The sequence below is a fragment of the Pogona vitticeps genome, chromosome 1 (genome assembly GCF_051106095.1).
Source record: "Pogona vitticeps strain Pit_001003342236 chromosome 1, PviZW2.1, whole genome shotgun sequence".
In the NCBI taxonomy this organism is placed as follows: Eukaryota; Metazoa; Chordata; class Lepidosauria; order Squamata; family Agamidae; genus Pogona; species Pogona vitticeps.
In genome coordinates this window covers 12,337,261-12,361,462 of record NC_135783.1, presented here as the reverse complement: position 1 = coordinate 12,361,462, position 24,202 = coordinate 12,337,261, and the positions used below count along the sequence as shown (strand labels likewise).

Sequence of the window (24,202 nt, the reverse complement as noted above, 5' to 3'; positions counted from 1 at the left end):
CCTTCTCCTCTCTGCTATTTCTAAGGCCTCGTTGGACAGCCACTTTGCTTTCTTGCATTTCCTTTTCTTTGGGATGGTTTTCGTTGCTGCCTCCTGGACAATGTTACGAGCCTCTATCCAGAGTTCTTCAGGCACTCTGTCCACCAAATCTAGTTCCTTAAATCTGTTCTTTACTTCCACTGTGTATTCATAAGGGATTTGGTTTAGATTATACCTGAGTGGCCCAGTGGTTTTTCCTAATCTCTTCAGTCTAAGCTTGAATTTTGCTATGAGAAGCTGATGATCAGAACCGCAGTCAGCTCCAGGTCTTGTTTTTGCTGACTGTATAGAGCTTCTCCATCTTTGGCTGCAGAGAATATAATCAATCTGATTTCGATATTGCCCATCCGGTGATTTCCATGTATAGAGTCGCCTCTTGTGTTGTTGGAAAAGAGTGTTTGTGATGACCAGCTTATTCTCTTGACAAAACTCTATTAGCCTTTGTCCTGCTTCGTTCTGAACTCCAAGGCCAAACTTCCCTGTTGTTCCTTTTATCTCTTGGCTCCCTACTTTAGCATTCCAGTCCCCTAGAATGAGAAGAACATCTTTCTTTGGTGTCAGTTCTAGAAGGTGTTGTAAATCTTCATAGAATTGTTCAATTTCAGTCTCCTCAGCAATGCTGGTTGGTGCATAAACTTGGATTATTGTGATGTTGAATGGTCTGCCTTGGATTCGTATTGACATCATTCTATCATTTTTGAGATTGTATCCCATTACAGCTTTTCCCACTCTTTTGTTGACTATGAGGGCTACTCCATTCCTTCTACGGGATTCTTGCCCACAATAGTAGATATGATAATCATCTGAGCTGAATTCGCCCATTCCTGTCCATTTTAGTTCACTGATGCCCAGGATGTCGATGTTTATTCTTGCCATCTCCTGTTTGACCACCTCCAGCTTCCCAACGTTCATAGATCTTACATTCCAGGTTCCTATGCAGTATTTTTCTTTGCAGCATTGGATTTTCCTTTCACTTCCAGGCACGTCCACAGCTGAGCGTCCTTTCGGCTTTGGCCCAACCACTTCATTAGCTCTGGAGCTACTTGTACTTGTCCTCCACTCTTCCTCAGTAGCATGTTGGACGCCTTCCGACCTGAGGGGCCCATCTTCCAGCGTCATATCTTTTAGCCTTTTGTTTCTGATCATGGGGCGTTCTTGGCAAAGATACTGGAGTGGCTTGCCATTTCCTACTCCAGGTGGATTGCGTTTAGTCGGAACTCTCCACTATGTCCTGTCCGTCTTGGGTGTCCCTGCACGGCATAGCCCATAGCTTCTCTGAGTTACTCAAGCCCCTTCGCCACGACAAGGCAGCAATCCATGAAGGAGAAACAACAGACTATGAAGCAAGAACTGAACACTATTTAAGGAATTTAATATTCCGTGCTGCCAAATCAGCCAATATTTCAAATCTTAGCTTAATCACCAATAATATTATTTCACTGGCACTACATCCTTAGAGTATGATATCACGTTCATCAGTGTCCAAATATTCAGGGTTCACATGGTCAGCCTGTACACATATAGTACTTGACGGTATTTCCTTAAGTAAGGAAACAAGATATATTCCCTCCCACCCTGATGTCTGTTTGCAAGATCAGACATCAGCTAAACTGTGGTCTGGTTTATACGCAAAGTTGTCAACTAAGTAAAACTATAGCATGAAACAAGCACAGGGCCATATGCTCCTTCCTTAACTTTATTTCCCCATCTCTTCCTCTTTTACTCAGTGTTTACATTCTGGATTAACTAACCTCCAGTGAGCTATTGTGTCTAAAATATGGAACCATGGTTTAATGTGAGTTTACCAAACAGATATCTTCCCCTGAATTTAAACTATGGTTTAAGATATTTTCTAGAAAACGGACATTAAATCACAAGTTTCCAGTCTTGGATATGATGTTTCAATTGCAGTTTACAAGGAGAAGCATATGGAGAAAAGATGTGGGGTAAGGAAAAACAGAGGCAAGAAGCGGGGTGAGGAGGAAGCTTATCAATCTATTGTTCTGGATTGCTAAACTATAATTTAGTTGTTTGAGCATATGGAAGCTGGTCCATTTTGAATCCTCTTCACAGTTGTCAGGAAAAAAAAGACATGATAATTGCTTTATATTTGGGTGAAAAGTGGTTAACTGGTGAAAAAAAAGGAGTCAACCTATGGGATTTTCCTTTGCGTGGTGTCACTTTGTGAACGGTAGTGAGTTCAAGAGGGTATCCCATCTTCACTGCTGCCATTGATGTTGTCAACAAGTGAGGGAATTTTAACTACCCGTTTCTACCTTTGTTGCCTTCTGTAGACATATGCAAGCCCAGTTGCATATGTTTTCCATTTCCAGTGTAACAGCAAACCATAAACTATCCTTCTGAATCAACAGATATCCATATGTTGGTATTGCTCAAGTTGGAAGCGATCACTGATTTCCTTGCAGTAAGAGGGATCAGGGATTTCTGAAGGGCCATTCAGATCAATTTCAAATCCATAGCAATTTTTAAAAAACTGCATGGAAGTAACAGAAGGAGGCAGTAACCCTAAGGATGGTCTTCATAGTTGTTTGATCGTTCCTCTTCCATTCTGCCTTTTTCGTGACAAACTCATTTCTAATCTGCTGAACAAAAACATCAAGTTATGCAGGGCCACTTAGCCTTTTTACAAGGACACAGAGCTGCCCATTTTGTTATTTTTCCTGTTCTAAGGGGACATTTAATTTGTACCCTGATTTTAAAGAAAGCATTATTTATTCAAGCTACATCCTGATGAAGTACAAATTTCCTCTAAGGGCATGCCCATTGTGTGTTTCAATATTCACTTAGAACTGTTTATAACAGTGTTGCAGAAAAACTACCTCATGTTCCACTAGGCGCCTTTGACTATTTTCAACATCTTATAGGCAGAGCTGCCAACTTCCCTCCAGAAAATATTATATGAGATCAATCTAATAGGAAATGTTGTGTATTATTTTTTCTTGGATCTGGGCTATTGCTCACCTTCTTCCTTAGCCTATAGAAAATATAAGACCAGTTTTGTCCCAAACAGTAATGACATAAAAGGTGGAAAACGGGTAGAGCTGCAAACAGATATAGGACAACTCGGGCATTGTTGTAGGGTGCCAAATAGCGATGGGCATGTACGTGTGGCACCTCTCCTCCATCCGGTTGTCCCACTCACAATCTGGTGTGTGCCATCTGGGTCCTCCTTCCTGAGTGGCTGTCCAGTTCGGCTGTCCCATCTGCTCTAGTAGCCGACCACTCAACGACTCTACAGTATCTCCTTGTCTGAGTGGTCGGCTGCCAGAGGAGGCAGGGAGGGGAAGCCTGAGCTCCTGCCCAGACTGGATAGTGACTCAAGGAGGAGGACCTGGGTGGTGCAGTTTGCCTGAGGTGGGGGGATGGGAAGAGCAGCACCTGTGGTGCTGTGTGTATGAATTTGGATGAAGCACAACAAAGTGCAATGAAGTACTTTGTATTTATTTATTTATTTATTTATTTATTTATTTATTTATTTATTTATTTATTTATTTAATATCCCGCCTATCTAGTCTCATTGAGACCACACTAGGCGGCTTACAGCAAGCACAATACAATATATTAAAACAATTTTAAATAGGGGAAAAACTTTAGACAAGATGGGACAAACACTACGAAAGGGGAAAAAGAGGGAAGATTAGGAGTTGGCTGAGGGGAAGGCCCGCCGAAACATCAATGTTTTTAATTGATTTTTAAAGATACCCAGCGAGGGAGCCGCGCGAATGTCAGGGGGAAGGTTATTCCAGAGGCGAGGAGCCACTGCCGAGAAGGCCCGATTTCTTGTCTTTTCTTTCCGGGCCTCCCTCGGTGTTAGGCTCCTCAGCCTCACCTCCTGACTCGCGTGAGTGACACGGGTAGAACTTGGTGGAAGTAGGCGTTCCGCCAAGTATCGAGGCCCTAAGTCGTTTGTACCTATCTCTAGTGACAAGTGTGAAGATACACAGCCCCCTCTCAAATCCTGGTGTCAGTTCAGTGCTGTGGTTGTGTCAGCAACTGTAGGAAGTCCCACAAAAACAGGTAATTTGATGTTTCTGAAGAGGTAGCCATCTTAGCCTGTGCTTCGATATCAGGCAAAAATTTGAATAAAAGAAAAAAAGCCAAGAACATTGTGGCACCTTTAAGACAAACTCCCATATTTTAATGTAAGCTTTTGTGGATATGTCCACAAAAGCTTATGTTAAAATATAGCAGCTAGAAAGGGGAAAGGCAAGCTTCCTAAGGCATCTTGCCTGAGATCAGTGAAGAACCACTTGATGCTTTGGATGTGAATTGTGTATAAGTATGAATGCAAGGAAACTGTGGAGACCAGAGATGGGAAATACTACTTTTGAGAATGGCAACTTCCAGAATATCCAGGTCACCATGGCCAGCTGGACTTCAGAAAGGTAGCTTTCTCCATCTTGGTTTGTGGACCTCTATATATTTCTGGATTGCAGCTGCCACTGCTCCTCAACTTTAGTTGTGTTGTCTATAGTTGATTGCTGTTGCAGCCCCAAAACATCTGAAGAGCTTTATGGCACAGTGGTTAAACTACAGTACTGCAATCAAATCTCTCTGGTCATGATGTGAGTTCAATTTCCAAAAGGCTCGGGTAGCCAGCTGAAGGTTAACTCAGCCTTCCATCCTTCTGAGGTTGGTAAAATGAATACCCAGCTCATTGGGGTGTGAGGTGGGGAGTTGGTTTTTGTATAATTATGTTGTAAGCTGCCCAGAGAGTGTTCTGGCACTATGGGGCAGTATACAAACAACACACTTTACACGTTGAAGTTGTAACTTACCATTACAAGGAACCCAGTAGCAACATCTTATACGACCCAAAAAACGGATTAATCTTACTTTTATAGTTACCAAGCTCCATCTGCACTGTTTCAATAAGTAACTATTTCCTAAACTATGTTATGTCTAATGTGCATGTCACTGAAATGTTTAGGCAGTGACTCTCATTTGTTTGAAAAACCACTTCCCTTACTGTGCTTTGAATTTGTTTAAAATATGCTATAAATAAAAAGGAATATTACTTAATAATTGTGATTTATTTAAGATAAAACATGTTTTGTTTGGCTATGAAATGCAAATGTTTCTTTTCTGAAAGAAAAAATGAGATCCTGAAATTTCTGTTATGCTTGTCCATCCAGAAATATGGGAAATAGTTGGGCGCTCCCTTCCAAGAATGTTGGTCTTGAAACAACCATGAGAAGTGGGTCAGGCTGAGAGAGAAAGAGTAACTATCCTAAGGCCACCAAGCAAACTTCATGGCTCAGTGGAAATTAAAATGTGGACCGCTTATGCCCCAATCCAGCTATCGAATCTCAATACCAAGTTTACTCTGTTTTGGTTGTTGTGGGTTTTTCAGGCTCTTTGGCCGTGTTCTGACGGTTGTTCTTCCTAACGTTTCACCAGTCTTTGTGGCCGGCATCTTCAGAGGACAGCACTCTGTTTTGATTCGCTCATGCCTACAATAATCATTATTATTGCTGCCGTCCTCCCCCCCCCCTTTTTTTATCTGTTCTTCATCCTCCCAGAGTGCAGGACACATAATAATGGACTCAAGCTAAAGGACACCAGCTTCAGACTGAATATCAGAAAAAAAATTCATAAATGTTAGAGCAGTACAACAATCGAAGCCATTGTCCAACACTGGAGACATTCAAGAGAAATGTAGACAGCCGTCTATCAGATCTGTTTTGGTTTGGATTCCTGCACTGGGAAGGGGGGGTTGGACTAGAAGCGCTTATAGGCCTTTTCCAACTGCATGATGCTATGATTCTGCCATGGTATCAAAATATCATATATTCAGAATCATGTATCTTCATCTGCCATGGTATGAAGATGCAACATATTAGGATTCTTGTATCTTCCAATATGTTTGGCATTCTAATGAACTTTGGTTGCTTTTATGGGTGTTTGTTTTAAAGGATCGTCTCTTTTTGGGCAGCTCTCTCTCCCCACCCTCCACCTCTTAATGATGCACAAGTGAACCTTATGTGGGAGTACCCAGGTGGGGAGTGGGTGGACTAGGGGCTGAGTGTGTCTGGTTGCCAAGGAGACAAGAGGCGATGCTGGAGACTGGGGGAGTTTGATGGGCTAACGAGGGCCATCAGAGGAGAGAAGGCACAGAGAAAATTTGGGAATACAGGAGCTGCAGTATCAGCTCTTTTGCTTTAAATCCTGTGAACTGCTTGTGTTTGTTGTTCAAAATATTTTAAACTCCTCTAATTTGTAAAATAAACTGTATTCCTGTGTTAGAGAAAAAAGTGTGGGAGTGCAGTTTTTAGCAAGAATTCACACTGTTAGGATTTGATCATTTTTTGGGGGGGGGGAAATCCACCCAAGGATTACACTTTCATTGTATAGGTATTTTTATATTTTGCTACACTCTGGTTATATTTTCCTCTTCTGTCTCTATTTTATTCTTTTTATTTTGTTTGTCATTGTCACATGCTGTCACGTTGCCTCCAACATATGGCAACCCCATAAATGAGTAACTTCCAAAATCCTGCTCAGCAATTATAAATTCAAAGCTGTGGTTTCCTTTACATAGCTTATCCACCACATAGTTAGTCTTCCTCTTTTCCTGCTATCTTCATCTTTTCCTAACATTATTGTCTTTTCCAGCAAATCTTGCCTTCCCATGATGTGCTCAAAGTAAGATAGACTCATTTTTGTCATTTTTTCCTCCAGAGATAGTTCGGGCTTGATTTGCTTTAGGACCCACTTTGTCCTTTCTGCCAATGAAATTGTATCATCAGTGTATCTTAAATTATTGATGTTTCTTTCACCAATTTTTCACTCCTCCTTTATCTGAATGTAGTTCTGCTTTCCGTATGATATGCATACGGAATGAACAGACTGAGAGGAAATGAATCCTTATCTAACATCTTTGCCTATTAGAAACAATTCTGTTTCCCCATATTCTCTCTGTCAGGATAATCAAGTGTTGAGGCACACACATTTCTTAGAACAACCCATAATTTATCTTGATCCACACAACCAAGTGCTTTGCTGTAGGCTATAAAGCACAGACTGTTTTTCTTCTGAAATTCTTTGATATGGTCCAATAGCCCACAGATATTTGCTATATCATTTAAAGTATCTGTTCCTCTGTCACTTTTTACTTTTACTTATTGCTTGTCCTTAACAATTTTAAGTGTTTCCTCCGTCATCCATGTATGTTATTTCCTTTTTACTATAGGAACTGTCTTTTTGCATTTCCCCCTAATAATAATACTGGTTTCAATCCTGTTTTTCTAGTCCGTGGTTAGTTGAGTTTAGTAAAGCAAAACTGTTCTTTATGTGGACTTCAAATACATCAGAAATGTTCTTTAAATTATATTTTAGCACTGGGATTATTTTAGTGCTCTTCTTCAGCTTTACTCTAATATTTGATATTAACAGTTCATAATCAGTACCACAAGCTGCTCTTGGTCTTATTTTGGATAAGAGAAAAAAAGTTTTTCCATCTTATCCTTCTAATCACATAGTCCATTTGATTTCCATATTAGACATCTGGTGATATCCACTCACACAGTTGTCTGGTTACTTGAAGAATATAGTTGTCATAAACAGATTGTTGGCTTCACAGAATTCTGCAAGTTGTTCCACTTTGTTGCTCACCTGTAGACCAAATATTTCAATATTTGGTTCTGCTTTGCTTCCTACATTTGCATGCTAGTCACCTATGATTACAAGCATGTCTTGTTTTGTTGCATGATCAAATTTCTTCCTGCATGCTTGCACAAAAGTTCTCAGTTTTATCTTCTTCAGCATCTGCACTTGAAACATATACTTGAATGATGGTTATGTTAATGGGTTTTCTCAGAAGTCTAATTGATATTATTCAGTCTGACCTTTTATTATAGTTCCTGACTATCTGTACTACATCTGACTGCAGTTTTTGAGCCATTCCATATCTTCTGAGTTTGTCATTTCCAGAGTAAAACAATCCATAGTTCTCTGGATGAAAATGTCCTGCTCCACTTCACTTTATTTCACAGACACCAAGCCCTGCAATGTTTTAAACTTTCAATTTCTTGCTTTCTGGCTTCCACTTCACCTTGATTCATATTTCTCACATCCCATGCTCCAATTATATGTGTTGTGCAGCACTGGACTTTCCTTTCACCTCTATGCACATCACTCACTAGACATCCTTTTGGCTTTAATCCATTTGCATAACTAATGGCAGCATTATTTGTAGTTATCTTTTGCCAGATAACTACAAATAGTTATCTGTTTGTATTATTATTCCAGCACAATATTGTTTCATTTTGGATTATTTTGTCATAGAGTTTTCAAGGTAAGAAAAATTCAGCAGTGGCCTTCTTCTGTGCAGTACTAACAAAAGTTAGCTTGAGTATCACTGCCATTGTATGTGAAAGAACCTCCGCCAGTGTCACCTTCAACTAACACTACTCCCTATTAGCTGCCCTCTATAATTTTTCCACCCTCATCACTGTTGGAACCATCCATTGCCTTTTGCTGATGTAGCCATTACTCCTGAAAAAGATGGGTGCATCTTAGTCTGGTGCCTCAGCTGTGATCATTCCACCTGCAATGGCCCTTGTAGGAGTCCAGGCTTGCAATGAGAGTCTAGCCTCCTCACAGCATTGCTCCCAGTTTCTCTCACAAACTCAACATTTCCTCACCACATCAACGAGTATGTCCAAAAAGGGGTTTCTTTTGTTAGCCACTGTGAATGTTTCTGGGGAGATGAGGCAATTTGTCTTTTATTGATGTTCAGTTGCCTTGGGTCCTTTTTAAGGAGAAAGGTAGGGGTATAAACAAACAAACGTACCAGCGATCCAACGTGATATAGTCTTCACACTTTGCTAACCTCCTTGTGGTGCTACCCAGTGGCTCTGCTCTCCTTCAGTCTCTGGCTGACCCCCAAGAAGGGGTCTTGTTTATGTGTGGATACCTACTTACCCAAGTGTACCGCCTAGAGTGGTCGTAACTAGATAGACGGGATATAAATTCAATAAATAAATAAACAAAATAAATAAGTGTATGCAAGAAAACCCACTTTTGGCTTGATTCTGCACAAACACCCCAACCGGAGGCTGCCAGTTGCCACGGTAAGACATGGTTTCACTCCTGCCCACGTCTGCTCAGAAGTAAGCCGTATTTATTCCCAGTCAGTACCAGCCGAGGATTCAATGATGGCAAGGGGAATGTACTGTATTTGGGAAGGCTTTCACGGCCGGGATCTCTAATGGTTGTTGTGGGTTTTTTGGGCTCTTTGGCCGTGTTCTGTACACGGCCAAAGAGCCGAAAAAAACCACAACAACCTCGCCCCTCAATTGCCTCACGCCACAATTTCGAGAGGTGACCCTATCCTGGCCATCAGTCATCTGGTACTGTCGAGGTAAACACTGCAGAAGGCACCAGAGGGCCTTCAAATGTGTGCGTGTGAGAGAATCTCTCCGTGAGAGGTGTCCGTGTATGAGGGAGTGTGTGTGTGTGAGAGCACCCATGGGTGTGCAAGAGAAAGAGAGCGCGAGAGAACGAGCGCGCGGGCCGTTCTCTGGGCACAGTGGCGCGGTCGCCCTCTCGTTAGGCCCGCTCCTCCGCCTTCGGGGGTGGGGGGGTGGCCCGAGGCGATTCCGCTGCAGGGGGAACTGAGGGGGGCAGGGAAGGAGAAAAGCCAACGGGCTGGGACTGGGCCGGCCCTCCGCCTCGCCTCTGCGCGCCGCGCCTTCTCCTGCGCTTCCCGGGCCCGCTCGCTCGCCCGCGCGCGCTCCCTCCTCCATTCTCTCTCTCTCTCTCTCTCCCTCCCGCAGCAGCGTAAGCGAAGAGGTGGAGGGAGGGAAGGGGGGGGGAGAAGAGAGAGAAGCCGCTTCGCGTGCACGCGCGTCCTCTTTCCCGCCCCTTTTTGCTCCCTCGCCCCTCAATCCGTGCAGCTGTTGCTGTGCTGGCGGGCATCGAAGGGGGCAGGCCGGGCCGGCTGGGCTGGCTGGGTTGCACCGCTCGCTCGCTCGCTCGCTCGCCTGGCTGCGGATTCCGGGAGTCCACTCCCTTTCCTGCCTCGCCTCTCTCTCTCTCTCTCTTTGCCCCCCCCCCCCGCGTCCCCGCTGCCCACTTCCATTGCTAATCTCCGCCGCGGAGCTGCTCCCGCTGCCATTCTCTCTCCCTCTTTCGTCTGACCCCCCCCCGCTCCCTTCCTCTCACGCCGCCGCCGCCGCCGCCCCCGTTTCTCCTTGTCAGCCCCAAGGCACCACCGAGGTTGCTCTTTGCTGCATCATCATCATCATCATCATCGTCAACTCCCCCCCCTTCCACCATCCTTCTCCCCCCCCTCCTTCGGCGCCGTCACTGCTGAGAAAAGGAGCGCACCGCACTGCACAGAAGGGCGAGGGAGATCGGAGCTCAAGACCCCCCCCCTCCTCCTCCAAACATCATCACCGTTGCTCACCGCGAGGCGAGGTAGGCTGCTGCCCCCCCACCCCACCCCCCCTTCACCAGCCAAGGGGATGCCAACCTAGGATGGAGGACGCGGGAGGAGAGAGGTGGTGGCAAAGAGGGTCATTAGTGGGGGGGGGGAAGAAAGGAGGATTTCGGATATGGAGAAGGGCGTCTGGAGTGAGGAAGAAGCAACCTTTTTTTGGGGGGGGGAAGAAACAGTCCTTTGTGGATGGCGAGGGGGGCACCGGAGAGGAGGTGGGGACAAGGTTTCGGGGAGTTGTGGTGTGTTTTAATGGGGCGGGGAGGGCGGGTGTTTTGCTGGGGGGGGAGGAGATCGGGTGACGGTAGCTGGTGGTCCTGCAGCCTTTGTGGATGAGCCCCCCCCCGCCGCCGTTGCAAGGACAGAGGACCCTCCCCGTCCCCCCCCTTCAATCGGTGTCATTGTGCCAGTCTCGGGGGCGAGCGAGATGAAGCCTTCTGCAGCTCGCGCGGTGCCATCATAACGTTGCTGCAGGATGATTGTAAGGATTAACGCGCCTGCCTCTCCCCCTCAAACCCCCCCCCGCCCCACGGTGACTGAAATGAAGATGCTGATCTAAGTCCTGGGAGACCCAGAGATACGGGGAGGGACGGGGGGGGGAAAGAAATATTGGGAAGTGGGTATGAGAGAAAGGGGGTGAGGAAGGGAAAGAGATGGGTACCATGATGCCACATTAAAAATAAAAATAAAATGACATCAAGGCGAACAGGCGCTGTCAACAAACCATCTGGGAGATTTCACGTCCAGCCCATGTAATGGTCCATGTGGGTCGCAAAACAGGCGTTGTCGAGGGGGGGTTGTCTCTCCCTGCTCTCTCTCCCTCGCCCCCCCCCCCCCAGCCTGCCTCCTCCACTTTCTGCCATCCTCCCTTCTCTTTGCACCCAGCAGTTTGGGAAAAGACCCCGGCCGATCTTCACTCTCTCCTTCCTCTCCTTTCCCTTAATGCATCAACAGGTTTGTGCACAAGGATCCACTTGGGGAAGGGGGGGGGAGAAGAGAGAGAGATTCAGGCCAGCGGGCTAGTTGATCTCCCCGAACCCGTCAATCAAAATGTTTATTAAAGCATTAACTTCCCGGTCAGGTTTTCCTTTTTTTCGAAATCTGATGTGTTGATCTCTAGGGCGGTGCTGGGTTTTGGGAATATAATTATCTACACGCTCCCCCTTTGTGTGTGTGTGTCATTCTTTCTTGGGAATAGGTTGATTTCTGCTGGGATGTTTGAGTGTGCATCAGAAGCAAGGGGGGGAGGATGTTTGAGGAAGTCAAGTATCTCTAGATTATTTCACTGCCCCCCCCACCCGTGTTGTGTGTTTCTTCCCTCTTTCACTGGACCCTCTTTCTTTCCTTGTGGGAGAGAAAATGATGCAGCGTAATGCAGTGTCTCATTAGACAACCTTCCCTCTCGTCGCTTCCTGGCACATATTTTGCATGCATCGCGGTGTCCCCCTTGTGCATTAGCACAGCCCCACCCTGCAGGAAATCTGGTCCAGATTCCCCCCCTCCCTTTCTTATACGGATAAGGAACACAATCATTACTGCTTTATAATGAGAAGCCTTTCCTGCTTGCCCTCCCACACCAGGCTGATTGTCGTCAGCATGCGAAGATCTCTATAGGAAATGCTGGAATTTTTAAATATATCCTCCCCCTGCCTCTCTTTCTCTCTCTTACCTTCCTCGTAGTCTCTGTAATAAAGTGTGTGTATATGTGGTGGCGGGGGGGGGAGGAGAGTAATGCGATTGCAGTCCTGCAGCTCTAATGCGGTCAGATGGGAGTCCAGCCTGCAGCTGTGAAACATTAATCTGATACTACAAAAGTAGCAGCATTAGGGAGGGGTTGCATTAGGGTGAATGTTGCTGTAGATGGCGGAGAGGTTTCTGCAATGCATTTCTGTTGCATTGGACAGTTCTCTAGGCCGCTGGTGGAACCTAGACCACACCGGGAGCCAAATCAAAGCCATTTTGCTGTGGATGACAAGTGCCCTTCCATACTGGAAAAGAGAGGCGGCAGGTTAATTTCACTCTCTGGGTATAAGCTTTTTACTAAACAGGGAACATCCCCTTTCACCAGTGTTCCTTAAAAATGAATGATTGTAAGGAATGACTTTACAGTTTTATTGTGCTTTCAATAATATTAGGTATAACTGATTATAGACAGACATCTGCTTCCTTATACTTTTTGTTCATCGAAATATATAACACCCCAAACTGTTTTCTAAATCTACAACCAATTGTCTTACAAGTTGGTGATGTGTTTCTGCTTGATTCTTGCATATTTCGGAGAAAGGAAGATATTAGGAAGCCATAGAGAATACATATTAGGAAGAGATCAGGAAATTGTTTTTGTGTTGTGTGCTTAAATTGTGTTTTCCTGTTCCCGGGGGTGATCATTTGCATTGGAAGTCTTCAGTTTTTCCTTTTCTCTTTGTTTTTGACCACCATTTTATGAACTGGTGGTGGTGAAATGATCATTCAGTGATCATTGAAACGATCACTTTCCTATTTACCGTAATGAAAGCCATTCGTTTTGGTGCACTTTCTATAAATGAAGAGAAAAGATTCTTACTGACTAAATGAAAGTTATTGTTGGTTTTGTTTTGCTTTGTTATTTAAAAAAACACCATGGTGTGATAGAGTGGAATGGAGAAGTCTTTGAAAAGCAGTCCCTTTAACGGCTGAACATTTTTTGATTTGAGTCCTTGGACTAAACATATTGTACTCTGCTATCCAGGTGAACTTAAAAGGTTTATTGAAATCTACTCGTACAGAAGTTAGTAATACTTAGCATTGTATCATACTTTTCGTGGATTCAAAGTATTCGTCCTGCATTATCTGGTTGTAATGTTTAGAACAATTGTGAGGTAACCCCTCGCTATTATTAATCCCCATACTAAAGATGTGGGAATTGAATATGAGGAACTGAGTGTTTGCATAAGGCCGGGTACGTAGAAGCAGAGGGTGAGATTCAGTCTTAGTTGTTATTGTCTATTGTCCTTTTGTGTAGGATCCCCCTATACCCATACATATGCCCTATGTTTAGGGTGTGTGTATGTGCATAGTATATATTTATATGTGTGTGGGTGTGCACATCCAATCTCTCTGTCTCTCTCTTACTTGATTATTGTGCAGTCACATATCCAAGCTGAAGTAATGCAATATTGCTTTTTTTTTCTTTCTAATCTTCTAGATGTTTAAAAAAGAAACCCCAAGGCCTTTGTGCTTTATTCAAGGTGCATGAAAATAAAAGAGAAATCTTTTGTTCATATTACCTGCTTAAACCTCTGTCATTTTATTTTACGTTATCTCATCCTCGTCTGTTGCCTGTGCAGAGGAGTGTGTTTTGTGACATGGAAGAATGGAGATAAACCTCTGATGGTGTTTTGATGGGGATGACATTGAGGCACAAAAGAGTTGGTTTTGGCAGGGTCGGGGGGGGGGGGAGGGAAGGATTATAGACGCTCGTGAATATCTCGTTGCTTTTCATAGGAGTTAGAGCCAAAACTTCCATGCACCAAAGCACTCTACCTCGGATCAGACATTAAGGTCAAGTAGCATGAGGTCATCTCGCTTCATTGTGGATCCCCCTTGACAGCCTCGTTGGGCTCTTTAGCTGATTGATGCCGGAGACAGAGCGCTGTGTTAGCAGTGTATCGGATTCGACTGGGCAATTTTGTTTTTAAGTGCAGTTGTTAGGGTTTCTCATTCGGAATTGATTAGCATAAAACATTGCTCTTCATTTGAGGCTATTGCTCTCGGTTAGATGTAACCATCTAGTGCAATCATGTGATATATTTTACATAAAAGAAATATTCAAAAGGAATTGGACCTTTGAAAGGTGGACTGGTTGTACTTGCTTTTAAAATCAAATAACCAGTTTTCCCCCCAACCTGGTAGCTTCTATCTGTGCTGCACTAGAGTTGGTATACTGGCTGGCATTGCAGGTGTTGAATTTTCAGCTGGACAGTCCTGAGTTGGGGGAAATCTAATAGAAAACAAGGGTCTAAACCCACTTGTTAGTCTGAACTCGTTTGTCATGTGTGTACATCCCATTCATTCAGTGGGCCTACTTTAGTTAGGGCTAACAAATAGGTTTAGCCGTTTGGTCAACCCAAGTTGTTTGGCTTATTTAGATTTGACATCTCTGCAGAGTCATGTACTGTACTATATTTTTGTGAGAAGGGGTGAGTGTATAGATTCAAAAGTAGCCTAAGTGATAGAGTGCTTGTGATTTTATTTTAAGAAACAACATCATCAGTATGATAGTGTCGCCAGGGACATCAACATTCTTGATTAAGAAGCCAGGTGCAAATTCCAGCTGAGAAAAACACTTGTTATATCCTGTAATTCTTGGGTTAGAGAAACAAGCCTGCTATGGCAGCAGAAACAAGCATAGGAGGGTTTTTGGCTCTCAGTTCTTTTTTAACTATTAAAAAAACTCATTAACTATTTAAAAAATTGCCTGTTATGATATGGTCCAAGAAAAAAAAACTATTACCTGATTCAGCTGAACATGCTAACTGAGGCTAACAAAAACTAAACAGTCATGCAGCAAAGATATTGTATTTTGTCCAGGTTGCAGAGCAGATTCAGTCCTGATGTGCAGAGCATGTAGCTTCATGAGTAGGCAACATGTGTAATTTAAAACAAAACAAATGTGTGCATGAAGTAAGGACCTCATGTTTCTGTTGGCAAAATTAAAGGAAACAGAAGGCAAAATACGGTGGCACTTTAAAGACTTGCAGATTTATTTCAGTGTGAGCTGTTGTACCGTAGATCAAACTGTTCTTCTTCAGACAAAGATTCAGGGGACCTGGATTCAGATTCTCACTTGACCATGGACATTCACTCAGGGGTGACAGAGGTCACAAGTCCATTAGGTGGGGACATGGGAGAGGGCCTTCTCTGCCACTACTCCCAGACTCTGGAACTCCCTCCCACTGGAGGCCAGGCTGACCCCATCTTTGCTGTCCTTCTGCAAACAGATGAAGACCCTGAGTGACTGGCTATCTGAGAGTTGGTTCATTTTTTGAATAGACTGTCTTTGTTTTTTAAATATTATCTTTTTAATGATGTAATCTGCCGTGGGTTCACCTTTTAAGGAGAAAGGTGGGATAAAAATATTTTAAATAAATAGATTAGCCACTCTTTGAACATTTCATGTACCTGTTAAGAAGTAACTTGACAGCATGGAGCAACTAAGTATTAAGCCCGGGGTGCAGGACAGTGACAAATCCAGACATGAATCTCAGATCTGAAGGTCTCCTGGGGCTTTGGTTTCTGGTAGCCTTCCCAGTGTAGCCCCTCCAAGATTTTTTGTGTCCTCCCTCAGTGGGTTTACTGGTGGGAGACAGGTGGCCAAAGCATTAGCAGCTCTAAGCCACCTGCCATTTTACTTACTCATAGTGCCCTTAAAAACAAAACCCACATTGCTCTGGTGCACTGTGGGATATTTAAAAGGGCAGATGCTCACCAGAGGCATTTGCTGGGGAAATAGATGGGTGAGAAGCTGAGGCAAACACTGACATGGTCGTCTCTCCCCACAGTCCTGCCAAGGCTTGGTGCTTGCAGGTGCCCCAGTTTGTCTGGTAAGTTAGTAACATAGATAAGCTTTGCTTCGGGATTCCTTATTTTCTTTTGGATGTTTTTCGAAAAAAACGAAAGGAAATGGGAACTGATGTGTTCAGGACAGTCTTCTTCAACCTGATTGTGTCTTGCAGGATGGGAGATGTGTTCCAGTGTATTTGGAAGGTACCAGGGCTGGGAAAGGCTGATTTTAGTAGGGGTGGTGGTGGTGGCCTTGGCTGTCTTTGAGTCTTCACAAAGGTGCCTCTCCTTCCTCTTAAGAATCAATGCCAATAAGCAAGAATATTCTGTGATGTGCGGGGTTGTAGTCTGGCCTTTCAGGCGTGGAACAATTTCCAGATGAGATTATCTTTGGCTGTTTGTTTCTGGGAACTGTATGACAGAGTAACTTTCCCTTGCTGATACGTTTGGAAAAATGGCTCAGTGAGGTTATGGAAAATCCAGCGGAAGTCCCATGAGTGACCCTGCAGGCGTGAATGTGCACACACACATGCACACACACGCGCGTGCGCGCACACACACACACACACCACACTCTTTTCATTTTTCTGTTTCTTCTTCCTATACCACAAACACAGAGAATGAGAGAATGTCAGGATTTTAAGTCCATACTTTAATTTAAAAATCTGTGCGTTTTTAGTCTCTCTCTCTCTCTCTTCATTTTTCTGTTTCTTCTTCCTGTACCACAAACACAGAGAATGAGAGAATGTCAGGATTTTAAGTCCATACTTTAATTTAAAAATCTGTCCGTTTTTAGGACCAAACCTTGTAATTTGTGTGAGTGTTTGTATGGGTAGTCTTGATTTGTTTAATGCTTAAATTGTACACTTTTGATCATTTAAGACTTTTTTTAAGTGGAAATATATCCAATGTGTAAAAATATTTGGTTTGCAAATTCCATCACCCATACGCTTTATGACTATCCGGATCATGGGAGTTATAGTTTAGTAAGTCCAGGGGGCAGCAAGCCTGATTTAGACACAGTTAAACCAAATCCTGTGGGCCAACCACACTACCAGTAACTCCGCCAATTTGCGTCTATTATTATTTATTATCAGAGATGAGAAAAGTGACTCTTCTGGACCATAATTCCCAGAACCCATTAGCCAGCATTGCCAAAGTAAGTTCTTGTAACCTCTTACTATGGGCCCTCTGACAGAAATTTCAGATAGTCGTCCTTATTAATATAATCTCCTACAGCCTTTATCCGGTCTGATTCTCTTCAGAATAGATAAAGTGATGTACTTTTACTCAAGAGACGTGGGTTCAAATCCACTGTTTGCCATGGACACTCTCAGAGGGTGACAATATTAAAACCACACCTTAAACATTTCACATATCTTGAAAACCCAATTTCAACTGTATATAACATAGTTTCCCCACAAACTGTTCCTTTCCAGCAAGGTTGAGGATGATAGATGTCCTGGTCCTTCACATCTACAAAACACCAGCTTAAAGAAGATCTTCTGTGACTTGCATTGACTTTCCAGATTTTCATGGTCTTTTTTTATCATCTGTGACCTTCTACTTCAATGTAGATATGCTGGAACTGAGTCCCCATGTTTGAGTTGGTGCTCATTACAGTGGTTGAATCGTCACAAGTTAAGAAAAAAAAGGGCACACCTTAGCTGTTGTAAACCAGAGTGTGCAACTCAGTGTAGAATAGGGGAAGCCTACATTGACTTCTTGACTTGTGGCAATTTGCTGCTGAGATTTATGCTGATTGTATTATGCTGGCATAGAAACATAATGAACTACTATTTTTTAAAAAAAATAAGTTTAAGGCTATAATTTGAAGCAAGTCTACTGTATTTGGAAATGAATAGATGCATTTGGAGTCCGAAACTCAACAGTAGGGTAACGTGCTTTGTTTTACGTAATGCTTTGTAAAATACAGTAGTGTACTTGGTTTACCACAATGAGGTTGCAACATGGGTACATAGGGTAGCAGTTCAGCCAGCTGTAATGATGTACTTCTGAGAGCTCTCTACTCCGCATTCTTTTACAATGTGTCTTTTAAGTTACACACAAAACAATCCAACATGTTGGACACAAATTGAACATATCCGACAAGAGGGGCTCTACACAAAGCATTTCCCAATGTCTCTTCCTCTGAAAACATTCCACAGACACAGGTCCCGATTCTTGGGTCTCCTCCCTGCTTTTCTGGGAAAATATCCAAAGGAAATGACCCCTTGGTCTGAGGAATTAAAATACCATGGGATTTTCACAGTTAGGGACATGTGTTCTCTAAGACAGGAACAGCCAGATGTGGATGGAGATGGATCTGGTCCCCTAAGCTGTTTTACTTACTGCTCCCTGCAACGGCTGTACGAAATTATTATTATGGAACCATTGTTACCTATGCCATACAGACTTTTGCCCTATTGCCATCTGTGTTCAAAGAGGTTGTGCAGGATTTTGTAGCATGCACTCATGCTCATGCACACACAGCAAAGCCTGTTTACTCATAATCAAGAGTGAGACAGGTCCTTTTCTCCATCTTCACCTGAGATGGTTAGTAATGATCATCAGGTTTAATCAGGTTTTCCTATGGGTGAGTGGATGGGTGGAGGTAAGATTGAGAAAAATCAACCAGCATTGTCATGAGGATTGTCACAGATTTTGCACACTCAGGATAATTATAGTGTTGCAATAAGTGGAACAACAACAATATGAAGATGAGGTCTCGTAATGCAGAGTACAGGGCAAGCAAAGGATTGTTCTCCAGAGCACTTGTACTTGGGTACTAGCTTTCTATTGTTCAGCCCGGGGGAATCTTATTTGAGTAGCTTCTTAGCAAATTGCACAGAAGCATGCATGCCAATTCTCAGAGACAAGGGAGCAGTTATTTTAAAAAATAGAAAAAAAGTACACCCCCAAATGAAAGGGAACAAAATGCAATGGCACTAGAGAAAATTAGAAGCAATGAAAACAATAGGATCAACATATTTTGATGCTCCTCTTTATTTCAATGGGACTTAAAAGTGCACTGCATTTTTAGCTTTGCACCCTGTGTCTTGTGTCTGTTTATGAGTACGTACTAAGATAAATGACTCAAAATATGCTTGTCTTAGAAATCAAAGCATGAAGTCCAAAGTGAATAGTCTAAGAACATTTGCATGTTAGACTACAGTGCAGGAGGAAATTGGCCCCAGTGCTGTTAGGAGGATCATGTGGCTTATTATGTTTGGTTAGTTTAGCTTTCTTGCTTTTCCTGAGTGTTTGTGGCACGTCCGTCTGGAAAAATGCAAGTTCTGTTCATTGCACCTGACGTCCTGTACATTCCGTCTTCTGCAGGAGAAGTGTTCACTGTGTAATATCACACAGGTGTAGCTGTGTGCTTGCTGAAGCAATAGTACAGTCTCAAGGCACCCATTTCCTCTTGCTGTTATTACACACATAGCATTTATTTGTTTTTTTATTTTTATTTTATTCTCTCTTATTGGTTTGAGCAGTTATGAGTGTTTCTTTCAAAAGGAAGAGTGTGTGCAGAGAACCAAGAGTTGGGAGTAAAGCACTATCATTGCTGTGGATTCACATGTGTACTGTGTATGACTCTGGTTTTACTATATTATCCTCACAACAATTCAGAGAGACAGAGAGAGAAAAAAAGGAAGGCTGGCCCACACTTACATGGTTGATTTCCCTATGTGTGTGTGTTTTGTGCTTTCAAGTCAGAACTGACTTATAGTGACCCTGATAGGGGTCTAAAGGTAAGTGAGAGATTTAAGAAGTGGTTTCTCTGTTCCACTCCACCAGTGAGATTTTGTGGGCAAGTGGGGATTTGAACCCTGTTCTCCAGAGCTCTACTCTTCTACCGTATCCACTACACCACACTGGGAACCTGATGGGGTTTCCCTAGAGGTTAAATATTCAGGACTCTAACCACTACACTACATTGTCTGCGTAAACAGGATTCTGCCCAAGACAATAGAGAAAGCAATACTTGGCTATATGGGCAACTTCTACTACATCAGGATGACAGCTAAGACTGTAGACAGGCAACCAAACCTGAATTGACCCTCCAGCACTCACTCACACCCCCAATATTTAATGGTGAAGGCTTCTGGGAGCTGTAGTCCAAGAACACCTGGGTTACCCAGGGTTGGGAACCACTGCCATACAGCAAGTTACAGTCTTCAATTTGTAAGATCTGACTTGGGTTTTTAATGATAAGACCTTTTGGAAGTCAATCATTCATTCAAGGGATTGCCAGAAGTTGGCCGGGGCGGGAGAGAGAAACTTTTGGTACATAATGTATTATTTAGATATTTTATCTAAAATATTTTTATCCCGCCTTTCTCCTTAAAAAGGATCCGTAACAACAACAGCAGCAGAAGACTGCCAGAGGATGTGTGTGTTGGCTTTCTGTGCCTAACGCGTGTCTTTAACAATGCGTGTGTTGGCTGTCAGTCTTGAAGAGCATGCTCTTGAAAGGGCTGCGGCTCTTTTAGTAGAGAATTTATCCAAGTGGCTTTTACACAGGGTTGCTTGATGCTTTCTTTAGCAGCCTGTCCTCCAGAGCTGGAGAATCAAGGATGCAAATGCTTTAAATAATTGAAGAAAGAACCTAAATGGTTGTGTCATGGCTGACTTTTTTGTTCCCCGTCTTGCTACAGAAAGCTAGTTGCTGTGTATGAGAGAGATTTATATAGAGAGAGGGTTTTAGGCATGAGAATTAAAAACAGTTCGGCAGTTACCTGTAAACGTGGCACATAATAACCAGGGCTTTTGTTCTTTTCAAAAGTTGGGGAATTATTTGAGACATTCAGTCTAAGCCACACACACACACAAACTTTCTTGGCTTCCGTCAAAATTAAGTACATATATAAGAATAACCATTGATGGAAAGGCCATTTAGTCTGACCCCCTGTCTCTTGCAGGGGCCAGCCAGATGTCTCTAAGGAACCCCAAAATGGGTTGTGTGGCCAACAGCCGTTTCCCCTTGTTGTCCTCCAGGAGCTGGTACTCAGTACTGTTGCATTGATAAATACTGAAATGGTGTTGCTCCTCATGATAGTGCCCATAACCGACTCTTATCTGCAAGGAGAGTGGCAGGTTGGTTGGTTCATATCAGTGCTTCACAACCTCAGGTACCCATATGTTCTTGGACTACAATTCCCAGAAATCCTGACCAGCACAGTTAGCAATGAAGGCTTCTGGGAGTCTTAGCCCAAGAACATCTGGAGACACCAGGTTCAGAACCATTGGTTTATATCAACAGATGAAGAGCAAGTCTTTTGTAAAGCTTGTCCATTCAAGACAGAATCATCATCAAACATTTTAGTATTGCAACAGAGATGGCTTATAATGATGTACTGTTCCTAGGAAAGTCAGTTCCTCTCCCAGCTACCCTGGACATTGTAATTAAAAGAGAAAACGGGCCAGTTTGGCTGATGGGGCGGGGACTAACAGAAAGTTCTGCTACTCAGAAAGTCCTGGGGCTTTTACTCTCTTCTACAGCCCTGGTACGCAGAGTTGTACAGCATTTGACTCTGGGGGTAGCATATAGCCATTTTCAATACTAGCAACAAGGAATGCGGGGCGGGGGATAACAGTTCACTTTAAAAAAAAACATGAAATTAATCTAGTTGGTGAAAGGGCAATAGTTTTGTGAAAGGGTCTCCCTACCATCACCATTTGTTTCTCCGAACCATTTTACCAATTCTTCAGCATGTTTACCTGGGAGTCAGCCCTACTAAAATTAATGGGATGTCCTTCTGATTAGGTGAGCATACTATCGGTCTGTTACTCTCTGATTTCCCCCTAGTTAAGAGAGACACACAGTGGAACAACCTTTACAATTCTGGACCACCTTTCAGATAAGTCATTGGGGCACGGGGTTGCAAGATTTTGTTACTATAAATGAAGTAATTCCAACTATTTTTTTAAAAAAACCCATTCCTGGTTGTTCAGGGTTTAAAAACATGGGTTACACAGAACGGCACACTGTGACTTTGTATTTTTAGTGTATGTGTATTGTTTGGAAGGAACCATAACAGTGTACCCCTTGAATAAAATTACTGGAAATGTGGAAGGTTAACCAGTGTTAACCAGGCAGCATGGAGGCAGGGATATTTGGGGAATATGCCAGAAGAAAATAACTATTCTCATCTCTGAAAATGATCGGTTAAAGTACCGTCCACCAAACAATTATTCAGCTGCTCTAGGTCTCTAAGTAATGCTGTGTCCGTAAGTAGCAAAGGAGGCAGGTATTAAAATTTTCTCAGATTTAAAAAGGACCTTAGAATAGGGTTGGGTGGGGATGGCAAAGAAACATCCACTTTATACCCATCCATCCATCCATCCATCCATCCATCCATCCATCCATCCATCCATCCATCCATCCATCCATCCATCCATCCATCCATCCATCCATAAATCCAAAATGTAGATGAAGTTACTGAGAAGTAGCCCTTGATTCTTTTGTGCAGCCTTACAAGCTTTAGAATTTTTGTAATCTTCCTTTAGAGAAAATGACTTTTTGAGGCAACAGTGCCCACCATCTTGTGACCACGCTTGAGTTGTAGTCAAAAATGGTAAGTTTTTCAGCTTTTGCTCTTCACTCTTGTAAAGAGTTTCCTGTTTGTAGGAAGTCCTCTTGAATGGAAGAGGATTTCATAGAATCATAGGACAATTGAGTTGTAAGGGACTTATAAGGCCATCGAGTCCAACCCTGTTGCTCAACGCAGGAATCCAAGTCCAAGACCTGACAGATAGTTGCACAATTTTCCCTTGAGTGCCTCCAGCGTTGGAGCGCTCACCACCTCTCGAGGTCATGGGTCCCATTGTCGTACTGCTCTAACAGTTAATATTTGATCAGGGAAGCTTCAGCAGGCAGTCTGAAGCTCTAACGCCCTGACGTCCATTTACCAGGTTAATGAGAGTAAGGCATCTTTATTCACACCGCTGTTATGCACACTTTATCATAATTTGTTTGCTTTTTAAGTAACATCTGGATTTTGAATCCAGAAATTTTTCACTGACATCTCTTCAGATACTCATGGGGGGGACCCCAATTTATTAAAGAGAAATGATACTGAAGAAACAAACAAATATAATTGAAACAGCATGATTTTTAAACTTGTGCTGATCCTTAGTAAATGTACCTGCCTGAATTCCAATGAATTACATCTCAGTTTACTTTGGAAAGAAGCCAGCAGGATCTGAAGTTACATGCTTGCAAAGTATTCCTGCTGGAGCTTTACAATGCTGTCCATAATTCGGGATTATTACTGTGCAGATGAAGAACTTTTTGTTATTAAAAGCTGCAGTCGGAAAAACAGGCTTTTATCATATTGCATTATTGCAGAAATTAAAGCAGCGATGTTTTTAAATTGCAGCGGCATAGGTCTGAACTAGGTATTATGGGAAAGAGGCAGGAAATGGAACAGAATGTAATGGAATTTTCTGTGGAGATAAATCTGTGCATATTAGACTGCAGAAAACCACTTGCATATAATCGTTGTGCGGAGAAGCTGTAGAAGTGAGCTATAATTTTGGATGACTAATCTGTCACTGTGTTAAATTCACATTTGAATGCAAAGCCAGTTCCATTAATATAATGGGGAAACTGAAAATGTGTCAACCAATTAAACTTTTAAAAGGCTAAACTTTTTAAATAGGTTGATCTTCTTACCTTTTAACTGGTGGATTGATTGACTGGTTGCTTTGTTCTGGTTGGAGTCTTGTGTATGCTGTACACACACAGGCATAAGTGTGATAAGCACCTTCCTGCTCCCATTTGCCAGACCCATCTTTTGAAATAACTTCAAAGACGTATTGACTCTGATACTAGTCGCATGTCATGATTAGAGCCAGCAAAATATAGGGTCACCATAAGTGACTTGTTGCCACCTCTAGCAATCAGGATGAGTGACTGTTCAAGGTCATAACCATCGTAAACATGCTTTACCTTCTTTCAAAACCCACCCCACCTTGCATTGTATATGCATGTGAATCAATGTAACTTCTAATTTTCAACCCTGGTGGACAGGGCTCCGCCTCTCTCGTGTGCAATTTCACCCCGGTGTGCATGCACAACTCCAACCCCAGCGCGCTGGGTTCTGTTGCGAACCTAACACAATCACTGTGCAGAGAAGGAAGAGCTGCACGGAG

At 43.0% G+C, this 24,202-nt stretch overlaps 1 protein-coding gene and 1 long non-coding RNA gene across 7 annotated transcripts in view; one reads left to right on the top strand and one right to left on the bottom strand.

The window, feature by feature from the left end:
- LOC144584990 (uncharacterized) overlaps positions 1 to 24,202 on the bottom strand; it is an 85,885-nt gene that overhangs the window by 50,514 nt on the left and 11,169 nt on the right. The gene's annotated exons all lie outside the window — the stretch shown is intronic.
- SPTBN1 (spectrin beta, non-erythrocytic 1) overlaps positions 10,045 to 24,202 on the top strand; it is a 243,093-nt gene continuing 228,935 nt past the window's right edge. The window contains exon 1 of one of the 6 annotated variants that reach the window (XM_072987493.2): positions 10,045 to 10,482. The gene's annotated coding sequence lies outside the window, so the exon portion shown is untranslated. Of the gene's footprint in view, positions 10,483 to 10,896; positions 10,983 to 11,319; positions 11,456 to 12,161; positions 12,528 to 15,840; positions 16,084 to 24,202 lie in introns of those variants that run through there. The other 5 variants (XM_078382288.1, XM_072987500.2, XM_078382290.1 and 2 more) reach the window with 5 other exon arrangements.